Raw genomic sequence first — 18652 nt, 5'->3', positions numbered from 1 at the left:
GCTCCGGGCGGGGCGCGAACCCGCAGCCCGCGCGGCCGCTCAACTTCGCTGGGCCCAGGCAGCAGGCGCGCGGTGGCCGAGCGTCTTTGCCTCCGCCGCAACCGGTGGCTACGGCCTCCCCGGCGCTGCGGATCGAGAGGCGCCGCCGCCCGACCCCCCACGCGGACCCGTGGTCAGCGTCCCGAGGCCACTCGACAGGTCCGTGACCGTTTCGATTTCTGTTCCCGAGTCTTGTTTTGTTCGCCGTAAAGACGACTGGAGGGACTAGCCGAGCGTCCTGCGAAGCAAGGCCTGCTCTTTGCGGAGCAGAAAAGCCTTGTGAGACGAGAAATAAATTCCCGCGGAAAGGATGGACGTCGTGTTAAGTTTTTCCCAAGACGCCAGCTGTTCGCCTGGGGTCTCGCACTAAACTGTCAAGCCCAGGTCACCCCTAGAGCTTGCTGTGCGCCCAGAGTGGGCTGGGACGCTTCTGTCTCCAGTAGGGCTTTTTTACTTGGTGGGAGCTCTTCCTCGCGGGTCACTCAAAGCCGTTAATGACCACAGTGGTGTCTGGTGAGTCCTGTATTTATCAAAAGGATTTGAAGGAACTAAGATGCATTTTGTTAATATCTGCGTATGTCCTCTCCTGAATCACGATTTTTAAGATGTCATGCTTAACTTTATTTCATCTGAAGCAAAATGCCTGAGCATGTAACTGTTGGCTTGTCAGCTGTCTTGATAGGATGGAAGATGAATGTGTTTTCATAAATCCATATTGGGGCCTGTTAACTCGTGGCAGATGTTGAGCGCTTCTAGGCCACAGGTAGATTCAGAGTTCAGATTTGTTTGCAACGTCACGAACATAGCGGCCAGTTGGAGCTAGAGGGGAACCGGTTGTGTTATTACATTGTTGACAAGCTACCTTATCTTGGGGTAGGTTTCTACCCAGTGGAGATTTGATTTTCCTTGTTTGCAAAAGTAGGATAAGTAGATCACCCTTCTTTTGGTTCTAAGATTTGGAGACTTCTTAAAATGGGATTTAAGCGTTTCGAAAGCCCTTACGATATGTGTCTTTATAAAAGTAGATTGGAAAAGCCATCTTATTAGCTATAGCCAGGTTAATTTTGTGAATTTTATTTGGACATAGGCATTTAGAGATGGCCTTTCAATCTACTTAAGAAATAAATTAGCTTTTTGGGGCTGGATTGCTCAGCGGTTAAGACCACTCACTGACTGTTCTTCCGGAGGACCCGAGTTCAATTCCCAGCACCCACGTGGCTCACAACTGTCTGTAGCTCCAGTTCTAGGGGACCCAACACCCTCACACAGACATACATGCAGGCAAAACACTAATGCACATAAATAAAAATTTTTAAGTGTTTTAAAAATAAGAAATTGCCTGTTAATAGTGAAGTCCTAAGAGGACAGTGCAGCTTTGTTTTGCTTACGTATATCCTGATGGCCACATACACATTAATAAATGGAAGATTTTCAGCCCTCACCCCCAAAGGGTTTCCTGGAATTAAGTAAACACCCGCCCCTTCCCCAAGACAACCACCATTCTTACTTCTATCCCAGCCAGTGAATTTTCCCTCATAGCAGGATCTCTTAGAATGTGAAAGGGGCGGTATTAATAACTGAAGAATAGCAGGTATGTGACCTTGGTGTTGTGGGTGGTTTAGTTATGATGCTGTGTTTTTGTAATGCTGTAGGCCTTTTCAGTATCTACAGTGTCTAAGTTTTTCGACCTTTGATCTTTGTGGTCTGAAGGATATTTCAGCTGAGTAGGATTTGGTGTGTTTGAATTGGGTTTCTGGGAGTTTTTATGTTCACAGTTGAAGTTACATTATTATATCACTGCCCATTTGGGGATACAGATATATCTGTATAGAGTAGGTTTGAAGGAAGAACCGTGGATTTCCCCAACAAGTTAGAGTTTAAGGTGTCAATCAGTAGGTGAGTTAATTCCTTAAAGCATAGAATTTGCAAAGAAAATTGAATGAAAACTGATTTTTTTAAAGTCCAGTGAATTAATAATATGGGTATAAAGCTTTAACAACCTTCTAAATGACAGCAGTTAACTTGATTTATGCATGGAGGATGTACACCTGATTTATCAAATCATTAAAAGTCCAACAGTAAAAGCAAGAAAAAACATAAATAAAAATATGTCGGTGCAGTTTTTTTTAGTTCCTTTGATTTAAGCCATTTTTTATAACCCTATGCAAAAGGTTGAAATTTAGATAAGTGCTGCAATAATTTGCCTGTATCTCCCAAATATCTTTTAATATATCTTTGTGCCCTTTGTTTCTACTGCTACAGGAGGCAACTTAGGTTCAAAGTGAATGCTTATCTTGTTAGTGCCGTGCAAAGGCCTGCGTTGTGCCCTCCCCCCCCCAGTCTGTGTGATAGAAAGTGGGAGTGGTTTACTGCCCATGTTAGAGATATATGTTGACAAAGTTCAAAGGTGTGTGTTTGTATGTGTATGAGAGAGAGGGAGGGATGGAGAAAGGGAAAGAGAGAAATGGCTTCTCTCTAAATAATTCCCTGTCTAATCAGCTAGTTGATGGGCCAGCAACTGATTTGAATTTGGTCATTTAACTCAAAGTGTATAGCTCATGAACTAATAGAGTACCTGATGATTTAGCCGTCATTAATGAACTCATTGATTTTTATTTTTTTGAAATCTTGGCTTTTCTTTGTGAAAACTGAATCTTTGGGTTGCAATTGAAGGAATAGATAAGAAACAGAAAATACAAAAGGGTGTTCCTTCTCTTAAATGTTTGTTTCTTTGGGAACCATGGTTTTCCCCTTTACGTGCTCACAAGTATACAGAGATTTTAAATAAACAGATGAAAAACAGTGCTTTGCCAACAGGGCATGGTGAGATAGGCCTACAGTCCCAGCATTTGGGAAGCAGAAGGGTTAAAACTTTAAAGTTATCCTCTGCTACTCAGTGAGTTTTAGGCCATTATGGACTACATAAAACCCTGTCTCAAAACACAAACTAAATAACACCGTGTACTAAATAAACCGAACAGCCACCGAAGTGCAGAAGTCTTTGCCTGCCCGCACATTTGTAGGGTGACCTTTGCTTTCCTGGTGGTAACTAGACAAGCGCTGCCTTAGAAGTGTGGTGTAGTAGCAGATGTCATTTGACTTTAATAGCTGTAGAAAAGATGAATGAACCAAACTTCATTGACCTTTTATAATGGCCTTATGTTATATTCACATGAAGTGACAAGTACAGAATATTATTTATAAAGGCATTTCTGAATGCTAAATATTGTTATGTTAAACATTTACATTTTAAAAATGTAAACAGACTTTATGGCATTATTTGACCCATAACATTTTATAACAATTTCAGTGAAATTTAGAAAGGTACATGGCAGAATGTTTTCTCTTAGGGAGCTCCAATTTTTTCCAACTTGTGTGTTTTGTGTTTGCAGACAGTTTTTCTATGTGCGTAGTTGTTAGATTGGTTAAAGTGTCTGGGGATTGTGGTTTCCCAGGAGGCTTTGAGCCATTAGACTTCAGGGAGTGGCCTTTGTTAGGCTGCTGCCGTTCTTCAGGTGATGCTAGCCCCACTGGAAATGGTTAAAAATAGGATGTAGTTAGGTTGCTGGAAATCAATGTTTAAAGTTTTCAAAAGTGAGAGTGAGGATAGGAATAAAAACAAGTTATTAAAAGAAAACAAATGTAGATTTTACTGCGGAAGTTCTCTTCTACACGCCTTTAAATCCCAGTGCTTGGGAGGCAGAGGCAGGCGGATCTCTGTGAGTTCAAAGCCAGCCTGGTCTACAGAGCGAGTTTCAGGACAGCAACCAGGACTGTTACACAGAGAAACCCTGTCTTTAAAAAAAAAAAAAAGAAGAAGTGGACCAAGAGTGGTGGAATGGGCCTGTTCTATGTAGGTTCTGTGTGTGGTACTGAAGAGCGATAACCCCAGCACTCAGGGGGCAGAGGCAGGTGGATCTCTGAGTTAGGGACCAGCCTGGTCTACAGAGTGACCAGGTCAGGCAGGGCTGTTTACACAGAGAAACCCTGTTTCAAGAAACAAAGGATGGGCTGGAGAGATGGCTCAGAGGTTAAGAGCACTAGCTGCTCTTCCAGAGGTTCAATTCCCAGCAACCACATGGTGGCTCACAACCATCTGTAATGAGATCTGGCACTGTATCCTGGAAAGTGTATATATAATAAAGAAATAATTAAAAAAAAAAAGAAACAAACAAAAGGCTGGAGAGATGACTCAGTGGTTAAGAGCATTGGCTGCTCTTCCAGAGGTCCTGGGTTCAATTCCCAACACCCACATGGCAGCTCACAACTGTCTGTAACTCAAGTTCCAGTGGATCTGACTCCAGTACAAAAACTTCGCTGGTCAAACACCACTGTATATAAAAATTAAAAAGAAGACCAAAAAACGTTTCTTTTTATAAAGGTTTTCACTTATTTTTGTATGATTGTGGGCATGGCATGTTTGTTCACTTGTTCCATTTTGGGTTTTTGTTTTTAAATGTGTTTATCTGATTCTACATGAATGAGTGTTTGCTTCCATATAGGTATGTGTAGCACTGGCCTAGTGCCTGTGAGGACAGAAGAGGGGGTGTCAGAGTCTCTGAAACTGAAGTTACAGATGGTTTCAAGCCACTTTGTGAACCCCTGTCCTCTGTCAAGAAAAACAGAACAGCAAGTACTTTTACCTGCTGAGCCATAGTCTCCAGTCTGTTCTGCCTGTTTTCCGGGCCGGGAGGTCTCTTGCTTTTTCTGCTGCTGCACTGCATATTGGTCTCTTGTCTCTACTTCCCTCCCATTTCACTGCAGGAACGCCAGGATTGCAGATTACCCTTCCCCCTCCCCCCAGACAGGTTTCTCTGTAACATCACTAGCTGTCCTGAAACTATCTCTTACAGATTAGGCTGGCATCGAACTCACAGAGTTCACCTGCCTTTCTCTTCTGAGTGCTGGATTAAAGGTGTGCACCACCACCACCTGGCTTTTTAAAGAGTTTTTACAATAAGATTTGTTTCATTTTGTTTTTTCATGATAGGGTCAAGATAGGGTTTCTCTCTGTAACATTCCTGGATGTCCTGGAACTTGCTTTATAGACCAGCCTGGCCTTGAACTCATGGAGATAAACCTGCCTTTGCCTCCCAAGTCTGGGACTAAAGACATGTGCCACCACTGTCTGGCTTCAAATACATTTTATTTTTATCATGTGTTTTGCCTATGTATATATGTCCATGCATAACATGTGTGCCTGGTACTCTTGGGGTCAGAACTAGAGTTATTGACAGTTGTGGGCTGCCATGTGGGTGCTAGGAATTGAAGCTAAGTCCTCTGGAAGAGCAGCCAGTGCTCTTAACATGAGTCATCTCTCCAGCTCATGAATCTGCCCCCCCCCGCCCCCACTAAGGCATCTCGTCAGCCCACTGCAGAAGCTTTAACAAGGGTCTTTAAAAACACGTTCTCTAAATCCCACTCATCCCAAACAAACCCAATCTTTCCCGGAAAGCAGATACTCTTTGAGTATTCTGTACTCCAAGTCAGTTTAGTCATTAGCCTCTTTCTGTCCTAAGCAGAACATTAGAAAAGGAACCGACACATGCAGTAAGTTGCCGTATGCCATGTCAGAAATGCGGCTCCCTGCACAATGCACACCTTTTCTAGTAACGAAGTACTGAGGATATGTGGATAATTTTTCTTCTAGTCTGTTTTTATTCTAAGGGATGCTAATAAAACCATATTCAGACTCATTGGTGGCATTTAGTCTCAGACTTGGGAGGCAAAGGCCATGCAATCCTAGTACGGAGTTGCTGAGGCAAGAGGATTGTGAATTCAGAAGCAACCATAGGCTATGTAGTGTGATACTGTCCTAGCAAACAATCAGCTATCCACTCGGGATAAGGAATGAGCCCTATCCATGGGTATTTAGACCTTAAACCAAGTTTATTTCCATTTTAGCATAAAGTATCTGCATATGAAAGCAGTATATTTCTATGTTAGGAGGCTCACAACAGATGTTGGTAGTTTTGCTAAAATTCTTGCTTTTCCATTGGCAAGAACCTCTGGCAGACTCCTAGATGAGAGGCTTCTTTCCCTTTTTATTTCCAAAATTTCCCTGTGTTTTTATCCTGTCACAGTGAGAGCTAGCAGTTGTATTTATAGCCATAAAAATGCAATGGAACATGCTATTGTTAAAGAAAATTTACTAAGTTGGATGTGAAGATTATAGTTATGTTTTAAGAGATATAAAATAAAAATATGTAAACGGAAGGTCAAGATATAGAAGAGGGGCTGGAGAGATGGCTCGGCGGTTAAGAGCATTGCCTGCGCTCTTCCAAAGGTCCTGAGTTCAATTCCGAGCAACCACATGGTGACTCACAACCATCTGTAATGAGGTCTGGTGCCCTCTTCTGGCCTGCAGGCATACACAAAGACAGAACATTGTATACATAATAAATAAATAAATAAATAAATAAATAAATAAATATTTTTTAAAAAAGATAGAATGAATGAAGATATTTAGTAATTATAATTCAACCAAAATAAATCCAAGACTGGGTGTGGTGGCACATGCCTTTTTCCCAACATTCAGGTAACAGAGGCAGGTGGATCTCTGTGAGTTGAAGGCCAGCCTGGCCTACAGTGTTTCTTTTTTTTTCCTTTCTTTTTTTTTTCGAGACAGGGTTTCTCTGTGGCTTTGGAGCCTGTCCTGGAACTAGCTCTGTAGACCAGGCTGGCCTTGAACTCACAGAGATCCGCCTGCCTCTGCCTCCCGAGTGCTGGCCTACAGTGTTTCTGAACAGCCAGTGCTACATAATAGAGAGGCTTTGTAAAAAAACAAAAACGACTCACAAAGTAAGCACAAGTTCAGTATAATATCAAATTAACCTGAATAAAGGCAAAATTCATTAAAAAAACCTACCACACCCCCCAAAAAATCTCAAACTTCATTAAGCTCTCTCTGTCTTTAGGTAATCTTTCAGGACTTTTTTGTTTGTTTTTTGTTTGTTTTTCGAGACAGGGTTTCTCTGTGTAGGCTTGGCTGTCCAGGAACTTGATCTTTTGTTTTTATTTGTTTTTTTTTAATTGTGCATATATGTAATGTGCATATGTGGGGAGGGTGAAGACACACGTGTGTGGAAGTCAGAACAGAGCTTTGTGGAATCCCTTCTCTCCCTTCACTTTATGTGGATTCTAAGAACCCAGCTCAGATGGTCAGACTTTCCTGCAAGTGCTTTACCTTCTGAGTCATCACTGTTTACTACCTGGAACTCGCACTCCCCTGTCTCCATTATAGGCCATGTCCAGCTTATACCATGCTCCACGCTTGGGGTGGTGATGTGGGAGTGTCATCTATCTATCTGTTGCTTTCATTGGTTAATTAATAAAGAAACTGTTTGGCCTTTGGTGGGTGGAGTAGACAGAACAGAATTCTGGGAGAAAGAAATCCGAGTCAGGCAGACGCCATAGCTCTCCTCTCCAAGATGAATGCAGGTTAAGATCTTCTGGTAAGCCATCACCTCATGGTGCTACACACATTATTAGAGATGGGTTAATCAAGATGTGAGAATTAGCCAGTAAGAGGCTAGAGCTAATGGGCCAAGCAGTATTTAAAAGAATACAGTTTCCGTGTAATTATTTCGGGGCATAAGCTAGCCAGGCGGCTGGGAGCCGGGGCGGCAGGAATGCAGCCCACCACTCCTTCCTACTACAGGATGGAACTAGGGCTTCATGTATGTTAGACAAGCAGTCTACAAACTGAGCCATGTCTCTAGTTGGATTTCTTTCTTCATGGCTGTATAATAATCCATTGTGTGTATACATATCACATTTTCTTCATAGGTATGTTGATGAACATCTAATTTGATTTCATAATTTGACTATTGTGAATTGGGCTGTGATCTCTGTAGCATACTGACTTTGATTCTCTTGGGTATAGATCTAGAAGTGGTGGAATGGTATTGCTAGATCAGATGGTTTTTTTGGTTTTAGGTTTTTGAAAAACATCCAAACTCATTTCATATTGGCTGCACTAATTTACATTCCCATCAACAGTGTTGTTACATTAATTTGACAGAATTATACAAACATCTGTTCACTCCAGATAGAGTACCAGTGACAGACCAAAGAAGTGATTCTACCCATATCTAGGTTTGTGGACCAGTTAAACCATTGTGATTGCTTACTGGAACATAGGTGATGGATTGTGTACATGAATATGAGCAACTTTCAGAGTGGCTATACCGGAGAAGAAAAGTGTTTCTTTTTTCTAAAAAGCCAGGAGAAAGTTTATTTTATTTATGTTTTGCTAAGCTTTATTTTATGTGCATTGGTGTGAAGGTGTTACAGTTGTGAACTGCCATGTGGGTGCAGGGAATTGAACCTGAGTCCTTTGGAAGAGTAGCCAGTGCTCTTAACTACTGAGATATCTTTCCAACCTTGAAAAGTGTTTCTTCCCCAGCAACTGTTGTATTAACTGCTTCTGTAACCTCAGGGAGGGGTGATGTCTTAAGTACCTGCCTTGTGAGTACCCCATCCACTTCAGGACTGTAATGGACCTAATGAAGTCTTGTGTAGGTGATTATAGTTCAAGACTGTAAGGGTCATATCATGCCTGGGGGAATGTATAAGTGGGTGCAGGGATTAGTGGGGGACCCTTGCTAACATTTGTTGATAGCTTGGTGATAGTCATTCTGCGACGAGATAGGATCTCAGTGGACTTTTTTTTCTTTTTTTTCTCTCTCCCTGCTTCTCTTTCCCTTCCTTCCTTTTGTTGAGACTGTTTTATGCCAAGTTGACCTTGGAGTGTATAGCAAGGCTGGCCTTCCTGGTGCTTTCATCTCCTAAGTGCTGAATGACAAGTGTGTCCCAGCACCACATCCAGCTTCAGTGTAGTTCTGATATGTGTTTCCTTGATGACAAAGAAGCTTTAACATTTTCCCCATGTTTATGGGTTATTTGTACCTCTTATTTTGAAGTGTTCAATTAATTTGCCCATTTATTGATTAGATTATTTTTGGTTTAATTTTGAATTCTTTATATATTCTAAGTCGTTAAAGAGCACAAACTTCTCTTCCAGAGGACCCCACTTTAGTTCCCAGCATCCATGTTGACAGCTTACACCTGCAACTCTGTTCTCGGGAGATTGGATACCTCTGGCCTTGGGGACATTTGCTTTTGTGTACATAAACATGTACACACATAATTACAATAGATCTTTTATTCCCCATAGAATGAATAGTTAGAAAAGATTTTCTCACATTCTGAGGGTTATCAGTTTTGTTTTGTGTGCAGAAGCTTTCAAATTTGATACAGTCCCATTAATTTTGCTGTTGTGTCTAGGGCCAATGGAGCCCTAGTTAGAGGGTCCTTGCCTATGTTTGCATTTTGAAGTCTTTTCCAGCCTTTTTCTCCAGCAGTGTAGAGCTGCAGGTGTTGCATTAAGAGTTCTGATCCACTTTGTGCTGATTTGCTGGGCGGGATCTAGTTTAGATCTCCTTTATGTGCAAATCCTCTTTCCTCAGAGGCTCCCCCCCTCATGTTTTTGGCACCTCTCTTAAATCAGGTGACCATACTTGTGTGGGTTTATTTCTGGGTCTTCTGTTTTATCCCGTTTCTCTATGTGTCTGTGTTTGTGTCAGTACCATGTTATTTTTGTTATAATGGCTCTGGAGGATATTTTGAAGTGTGATGCTTCTAGCATTGCTGTTTTTGTTCAGGATCACGTTGGTTTTTCTGAGACTTTGAGGCTTCCATATGATTTTAAGATTTTTCTTTCAAGTTTTGTGAAGAGTGAATGCCATTGGACTGTGGATGTTGATTACATTGACTCTGTAGATGGCTTTTGATGGTGTGACTGTTTTAGCAATTCTCCTGATCTAGGAACATGAGAGGCTCTTCCATCTTTTAATAAATTCAGTTTTCTTCTTTTAATTAATTTTTTACATACCAATCCCAGTTCTCCTGCTCCCTCCTTCAACCTATCCTACCTCAGTCTGCTCCTCAGAGAGGTTAAGGCCTCCTCTGGGAAGTCAGCGTCGTCTGTCTCATCTTGTTGAGGCAGAACTGAGGCCCTCCCACCCCTACCCCGTGAGAATGGTCTCCACATAGTCAGTTCATGCATTAGAGTTAGATCCTGGTCCCACTGCCAGTGTCCCCATCTACTGCCCAAGCCACACCACTGTCACCTGTATTCAGAGGGCCTAGTTCAATGCTATACAGGTTCTCCAGTTGTCAGTCAGGAGTTAGTGATCTCCCAGTAGTTCAGGTCGGCGGATTCTGTGCATTTCTCCACTGTGGTCTTGATCCCTTTGTTCATTCTATGGCTCCTTCCTCTCTTTGACTTGGAGCTTGGCCCAGTGGTTAGTTATGGATCTCCGGATCTGTTTCCATCTGTTTCTGGAAGAGGATTCTAACTTCTCTGAGGTTGTGGACTATAGACTGTTTATCCTTTGCTTTATGCCTGAGATCCACTTAGGAGTGAGTAGATACTGTGTTTACCTTTCTGGGTCTGGGTTCCCTCACTCGGGATTTTTTTTTAATTTAATTTAATTTTATTTTATTATTTTTTTTTTTACCGCTGAGTAGTATCCATTGTGTAAATGTACCACATTTTCTTTATCCATTCTTCGGTTGAGGGGCATCTAGGTTGTTTCCAGGTTCTGATTATTACAAATAATGCTGCTATGAACATAGTTGAGAACATATCCTTGTGGTATAACTGAGCATCCTTTGGGTATATGCCCAAGAGTGGTATTGCTGGGTCTTGAGGTAGGTTGATTCCACATTTCCTGAGAAATTGCCATACTGATTTCCAAAGTGGATATACAATTGCACTCCCACCAGCAATGGAGGAGTGCTCCCCTTATTTTACATCATAAGCTGATATATATATATATATATATATATATATATATATATATATATATATTCTTAGCCATTCTGATCAGTGTAAGATGGTATCAGAGTCGTTTTGATTTGCATTTTCCTGATGTCTAAGGATGATGAACATTTTCTTTAGTGCTTTCAGTCATTTGAGATTCTTTTTTTTTTTTTTTTTTTTGGTTTTTCGAGACAGGGTTTCTCTGTGGCTTTGGAGCCTGTCCTGGAATCATTTGAGATTCTTTTATTGAGAATTCTCTGTTTAGATTTGTACCCCCCCTTTTTTTTTGAGACAGGATTTCTCTGTGTCCTGGAACTCACTCTGTAGACAGGTTGGCCTTGAACTCACAGAGGTTCACCTGCCTCTGCCTCCCAAGTGCTGGGATTAAAGGTGTGCATCACTACCACTTGGCCAGTACCCCATTTTTAAATTGGATTATTTGGTAGTTTGATGTATAGTTTCTTGAGTTCTTTGTATATTTTGAAGATCGGACCTCTGTCAGTTGTGGGGTTAGTGAAGATCTTTTCCCATTCTGTAGACAGCATTTTTGTCTTGTTGACCATGTCATTTGCTTTACAGAAGCTTTTCAGTTTCAGGAGGTCCCATTTATTAATTGTTTCTCTCAGTGTCTGTGCTGCTTGGGTTCTATTTAGGAAGTGGTTCCTTGTGCCAATGCGTTCAAGTGTACTTCCCATTTTCTCTTCTATAAGGTTTAGTGTGGCTGGCTTTATTTTGAGATTTTTGATCTATTTGGACTTGAGTTTTGTGCATGGTGATAGATATGGGTCTATTTTCATTCTTCTACATGTTGATTTCCAATTATGCCAGCACCACTTGTTAAATATGCTTTCTTTTTTCCATTTGATATTTTTTGCTTCTTTATCAAAGATCAGGTGTTCAAAGATGTGTGGATTGATATTCGGGTCTTCTATTTGGTTCCATTGGTCCTCCTGTCTGTTTTTGTGCCAATACTAGGCTGTTATCAGTGTTGTAGCTCTGTAGTAGAGTTTGAAGTCAGGGATTGTGATGCCTCCAGAATTCTTTTATTACACAGGAATATTTTGGCTATCATGGGTTTTTTGATTCTCCATATGAAATTTAGTATTGTTCTTCGTGAAGAATTGTGCTGGGATTTTGATGAGTGTTGCATTGAGTTGTGGATTGCTTTTGCTAAGATTGTCATTTTTACTGTGTTAATCCTACCTATCCATGAACATGGGAGATCTTTCTCCTTTCTGGTGTCTTCTTCAGTTTTGTTATTCAAAGATTTAAAATTCTTTCCCTTATTTGGTTAGAGTTACCCTAAGATATTTTATGCTATTTGTGGCTATTGTGTTTCTCTGATTTCTTTCTCAGCTCATTTATCATCTGTGTAAAGGAGGGCTACTTTTTTTTTTTTTAAATCTTGTATCCTGCCACATTATTAAAGGTGTTTATCAGCTATCAGAGTTCCCTGGTGGTATTTTTGTAGTCACTTATGTATACTAGCATATCACCAACAAAGAGTGAGAGTTTGACTTCTTCCAATTTGTACTTCCTTGATCTCCTTTGTTGTCTTATTGTTCTAGTTAGGACTTTGAATACTTCATTGAATAGGTATAGAGAGTGGACAGCCTTGTCTTGTTCCTGATTTTAGGTGGAATCACTTGGAGTTTCTCTCCATTTAGTTTGATGTTGGTTGTTGGTTTGCTATATATTGCCTTTATTATGTTTAGGAATGTTTTATGTATCCCTGATCTCACCAAGACTGATCTTGCCAAGATCTTCATCATGAAGGAATGTTGGTTTTTGTCAAAGGCTTTTTCAGTATCTGATGAAATGATCAGGTGTTTTTTTTTTTCTTTCAGTTTGTTTATATGGTAGATTATATTGACGAATTTTGATGAAGCCGGCTTGATCATGGTAGATGATGATTCAGTTTGCCAGTATTTTATTGAGTCTTTTTGCATCAATGTTCATGAATGAGATTGGTCTGTAATTCTCTTTCTCTTTGCATTTTTGTGTGGTTTGAGTATCAGGGTAACTGTAGCCTCATAAAAAGAGTTTGGCAGTGTTCCCTCTGCTTCTAGTGACTATAGTCAGTTACCCACAGTCAACATGAATGAGGAGAAACCGAAAGTGTTTCTAGTCTAAGACAAAAGGGGCCAACACTCACCATTGTTATTCAGTATAGTGCTTGAAATCTTGGCCAAAAACCAGGGGAAAGAAAAAAAAAACAAGATAAATTAAGAAAGCAAGACTTATCCCTGTTTGCAGATGATACGATTCTATACTTAGAAGGCCTAAAATCTCCACTGTAAGACTCTTGGCGGTTATCAACACTTTTACCAAAGCAGCAGGATACAAAAATCAGTGGCTTTTCTATTCACTAACAATAAATTTGCTGAGAAAATTAAACAATCTTATTCACAATAGCCTTTTCTAAAAATATCACTAAGAAATACCTGACATAACTAACTTATAAAGAGAACAACTTTATTTTGGCTTGTGGTTTTGGTCTATGATCACTTGGCTTTGTGAGTTGGGGACAGGCTATGACAAGGCAGTTCCTAAAAGGTAGGAAGCTATGCTAGAACACGTTTATTTTGTGGTAGCTTGGAAACAAAGACAGAAAGTGACTTGGGTGCCACAGTCACTTTTGAGAGCCCACCCCTATGACCTAATCTCCTTCCATTAGGCTCAATCTCTTAAATGTTTTGCTACTTCCCAGATGTGCCAAAGGCCAGGGACCAAATCTGCTCCATGGGCCTTTGTGGAGATGGACTTCAGGTCCTGGAGAGACGGCTCAGTAATTAAGAGTGTTGCTGCTCTTTCAGGGGACCCAAGTTTGCTTCCCAACACCTATATTAGGTGATTCTCATGTGTCTGTAATTCCAGCTCCAGGGGATCCAGCTCCTCTCACCTCTGTGGGTGCCTATATTCCCATTCACATGCCCACATGCAGACATACACACCTACACATAATTAAAAGTAATAAAAATATTTTTTAAAGACCCAAACTACAGCAGCAGTTAGCAATCCCTGCTAGTATATCTCTGTTTTTCCCCTTGGTGGTACATTACTAGCCCATAGCTGTTATGGACAGGTAATTCTGGGAACAGTGGTGCTTTTCTTCCCGTGAGAGCCCTTCTCATTCTAAGTGCTCTCACTTTTCCATGGCTGCCTTTCTGACATTTATTTTGTGTTTTAGCAAGTTTATTTGAAGGTAGACAAAAGTGTGTTAGAAAGTTGTACTTGAGACAAAGTCTCAACTATATTCAAAACTTGAGTTTACAGAAATTCTAAAAGCGTTCTGAGCAAAATAAATGTGGATCTGAGCAGTATACTAGTTACTTTTCCTATTGTCACCAAATACTCTGATAAAAACAGCCTATGGGGGAAAATGGTTTTGATTCATGGTTTATAGGTATGGTCTGTCTTGGGAAGGTCATGGCTGTGGGAGGTTGGGAGAACTGGGCCTATTCACCCACTGTTGGTAAACAGTTCCCTCCATTTACACAGTTCACAACCCTATGTTGCAGGGAAGCCGCTGGTCATTCCTGTCCGCCCAGAACCAAAATAATCACACAGAAACTGTATTAATTAAATCACTGCTTGGACCATTAGTTCTAGCTTCTTATCGGCTAACTCTTACATCTTAATTTAACCCATGTCTATTAATCTGTATGTCACCATGAGGTTGTGGCCTACCAGCAAAGTTCTGGCATGTCTGACTCTGGCAGCAGCTCCATAGCATCTCATCTCTCTGACTCCACCCTTCTTTGTCCCAGCATTGAGTCCAGTTCTCTCCGCCTACCTAAGTTCTGCCCTATCAACAGGCCAAGGCAGTTTCTTTATTCATTAATGGTAATCACAGCACACAGAGGGGACTCCCACATCACCTCACCTTTTCTGTTTAAATAATAAAAGAAGGTTTAAACTTTAACATAGTAAAATTACATATAACAAAACAGGTATCAGGCAAGAATTACAATTACAATATTTATGTCTACTTTATCTTTTATCCTAAGGAAAACTATAACTATAAATTCTTCAACTCCCATCAAAGACTCCAGAAGGATATAATATTACTTAAGTTAACAGGAAGTGCATTGTAAGCAACTTCCAAAATTCTAGAATTGACAGAGACATCTCGCTGCCTGGACAGGCACCCAAAGTTCCTCTGTACCATTGGGGCATCCATCTTTAGCCTACAGGCCCGTAGTATCCAGCAGACTTTTCCATGAAACAGGAAATTTCAAAGAAAGTTCCCCCACTTTCTTCTGTATCCTGAAGAATGTTTAGCAGACTCTTTCATGAAGCAGGAACCCCAAAGGATCATTTCACCTTTAGGCAAATTTAGCAGTCATTTCTCTGTGGGTTCTGCATGTCCAGATTTTGCAGCAGTCCAGGCAAGAGCAGTTTCTTGCCCAAATGGCTAACCAACTCCATAAGGAGTCTTTTCAATGCCCATCATCCTCTTGAAGTTGATTGGTGCTGCCAGGGGCAGATATGTCTCACTGTCACGAAAAGTCCTAATTTCTTAAAATATTTAAATGCCATATTCTGAAGGTCTCGGAAAGATTTGAAGAATACCTATCTAACTGAAATATATCTCCATACATTCAGAAAATCAACTAACATGACTACAAGCTTGACCATTATAGATGATTATCCATTAACTTATATTTCTTAATTAGACATTACACTTTTAAATGACCTACACAAACATAATACCTTAATCAAGATCAGAAGTACATATACATATAACAAAATTGACCTTAATTTGTATCAGTAAACCAAGATCCATATCAATGCAAATCTATATAGCATATCTCCCTTTATATGTAAACAAACATTTATAAACAGTATTTGGGAATATGGGTGTAGTTTTTCTCCAAACTGCTTCCTGCTGTTTATTGGGCAAAGTAATTTTCTTTGTGATTATTTTTGGGGTGTTTATGGCGACCTTTCAGGGGGCCTTGGTCCAAAAACAAGTTGTTAGTCTGGAAACAATACACAGGTTCTAATCTTCTGTGAAAACAAAAGAAGAACCTTTTTTTCAAAACAACATATCCTTAGACTCAAATTTTGAAATCAAGATACCTTTATGTTGGTTTAACTTAGCAGTCCATACAATGAAATGTCTCTCTTTACTCAACTCATTCATAGTCAAAAAATTCAAAGATAACACAATAACATACATAATCCAGATTCTCTGTCAACTTGCCATTTTATGTGCCTTATTCTTTGTTTACTTCTTTTAATCTTTGACTGTCTGTACTCTCTCTTTAAAGACTTTTTTTAAACGATTTACTTCTTTTCCAACTCTCTATACTCTTTTTCTTCTCCCTCCCAAGCCTACGTATATTTATCCAAAAGTTTGACCCATTTTTAGTTTTTTTTTTTAAAATCTGGATTTGTCTTTATTGCATATCTGCAATTATTTTCTGACCAGAAGCACTTCTTAAATGCTTAAGAATCTGAGCTGCAACATCGCTAGGTCAAATAAGGTACTGTTTGCTTGCTCTACACAGTCTGGCATGGTGGAGCTGCTCACCACCTCTGAGAGACATGCACAGTGCTCCATCTCTAGGCACACAGCCAGTCCATGCTGCCATTAAGCAAGCTACAACAGTCTGCTAACAAATCCCCACTCAAGTGCTCCGCCTCCCAGATGGCTTACTGGCAGCATAGCCCAGAAAGCCTGCATTTTAAAACGTCTGTGGCTTTTTTCCTGCTACAGCTGAATCAGGAAAATCTCTCTTAAAGGAACTGCCGCAAGCCGCCAGCAAACAGCAAGATGCGGTGTTAAACTCTGTAATTTTTTTTTTTTTTGTCTAGAATTCCTTTTCAAGCCCTCTCAGGTTTTATGTGGATTTGTTGCAGGGGAGCTGCTTGGTCGCTCCCATCTGCCCAGATCCGAAATAATCACACAGAAACTGTATTAATTAAATCACTACTTGACCCATTACCTCTGGCTTCTTATTGGCTAACTCTTACATCTTAATTTAACCCATGTCTATTAATCTATGTCACCACGAGGTTGTGGCTTACCAGCAAAGTTCCAGTTTCTTTATTCATTAATGGTAATCACAGCACACAGAGGGGACTCCCACATCAATCCTAGGGAAAGTTGTTAAGCTCAGGGAGTAGGTTCTCCACCCCAGTTAGCCTAACCAAGATAACCCCTCACGGGCATGGTCAAAAGCTTGTTGTTTTCAGTTGATTAAGGACTCAAGTTGACAATTGAGGTTGACCACCAATAGTAACTGCTAGGGTTAGTCTAGTTCTTTGTATTGTGAAAGACTTTATAAACAACAGGGCAACCTGACAAGTTGTACACTATGATGTTTCCACAAGTGGAGGGAAAAAATCCCAATATTTTGGAGGCTTCTTTTAACGTGGTAGTGTTTTAAGAGAACTGAGAGCCAATTAAATTGCTTCTGGATACTACCTAAGGGATTTACAGGGGCCTCTTCTTCATTGACGCCTCCAGTTTTTATGCTAGCTGCACTGGGCTCTCTAGGACTAGACGTTAGTGAGTTGAGTACCTTAATCTCATACAGAAATTCATGCAACACTTGCTAAGGAGCTATGTTGGGAAGCATTGGTCTAGGAGGTTTAAAGAGTGCAGAGTTGAGTAAGTTCTTTCCCTTGAGAAGTTTACAGTCCTAGGAGAGGATGTGACACAAAAGAACTTATGATTGAAGTGATGTCAGGAGGGGACAGCATCTACTCTGGAAGATGTTGACCAAGGTATGGGCTACCATCTTTGTAGGATGTTGTTTTGAGAAATAGTTATTGTCAGAGTATAACCTACAGAGGATACTCAGATATTATATTGTTAGTATAGAAATTACTAGTAGGCTTAAATATTTAAAGATTTTTATATTGCTTTGAGACAAGATTGGACTTCAGACTTGCTGTGCATCCAGGGATGACTTAGGAACTTCTGCTCTTCCTGCCAGCTCCTTCTGAAGTACTAGGCTTATAGGTATACACAACTGTACCAGGCAAAATTATTTCGGGTTCCTATGGAGCAAGTGAGTTTTTTTTTTTTTTTTTTTGGTTTTTCGAGACAGGGTTTCTCTGTGGTTTTGGAGCCTGTCCTGGAACTAGCTTTTTGTAGACCAGGCTGGTCTCGAACTCACAGAGATCCGCCTGCCTCTGCCTCCCAAGTGCTGGGATTAAAGGCGTGCGCCACCACCGCCCGGCTTGACATTTTCTTTTAAAATAACTTACTAAGCCTTGAGCGTTTGTAATTGTTAATTTTTGTGAGGTTCCTACCAGTTCTCCCTCCTTGAAAGTAGCAGCATTCAGAGCCATTTTGGGGCAGTTAGACTGAGAACTGTGGGTGAGTGGTTCCACAGTGACTTCCTGGGACTGTGGTGAGCCAGCTACCTGACATCAGGAATGTGGGTAACTGTTAGCATGGGGCTGTGAACATAAACAGTGCAGCAAGAATTACACTGTGTGATAAATGGGCCAGCAAAATCTCTGTTCTCTATGAAGCTCCCTATTTCTCTCTGACTGCTGAGGAGAGTTATGTGGAGTGCTTACATATTAGTCAGTTGCTGTTTTAATTCATGTTCTGGGTATTTTAAAGCATTTTTCTTTTCTGGAATAATAAAATATTTTTATTAATTTTTAAAATGAATTTGACTGCAGTAGAATGGAAGAAAAAGGGCCAAAAAATTTAATTCCTGTGTGTTACTGGAGAATGCTGGCAGAGTACCAAGTTTTAGAAGAGGCGACGTGCCCTTTATTAACAGTATACTCTTTTTCTGTTTATACTTTCAAGGT

The 18652-nt window shown here is 40.5% G+C and overlaps 1 protein-coding gene across 5 annotated transcripts in view; it reads left to right on the top strand.

The window, feature by feature from the left end:
* Sfmbt1 (Scm like with four mbt domains 1) overlaps positions 1-18652 on the top strand; it is a 92832-nt gene that overhangs the window by 1431 nt on the left and 72749 nt on the right. For 2 of the 5 annotated variants that reach the window (XM_013346921.2, XM_005348749.3), the window contains exon 1: positions 7-552. The exons of 2 other annotated variants lie outside the window; for them this stretch is intronic. The gene's annotated coding sequence lies outside the window, so the exon portion shown is untranslated. Of the gene's footprint in view, positions 1-6; positions 553-18652 lie in introns of those variants that run through there. One more of the 5 variants, XM_026779722.1, reaches the window with a different exon arrangement.

This window comes from Microtus ochrogaster, chromosome 6, assembly GCF_000317375.1.
Source record: "Microtus ochrogaster isolate Prairie Vole_2 chromosome 6, MicOch1.0, whole genome shotgun sequence".
Taxonomy (NCBI): domain Eukaryota; kingdom Metazoa; phylum Chordata; class Mammalia; order Rodentia; family Cricetidae; genus Microtus; species Microtus ochrogaster.
The sequence above is the reverse complement of the archived record's forward strand: the minus strand, read 5'-3'. Positions and strand labels throughout refer to the sequence as shown.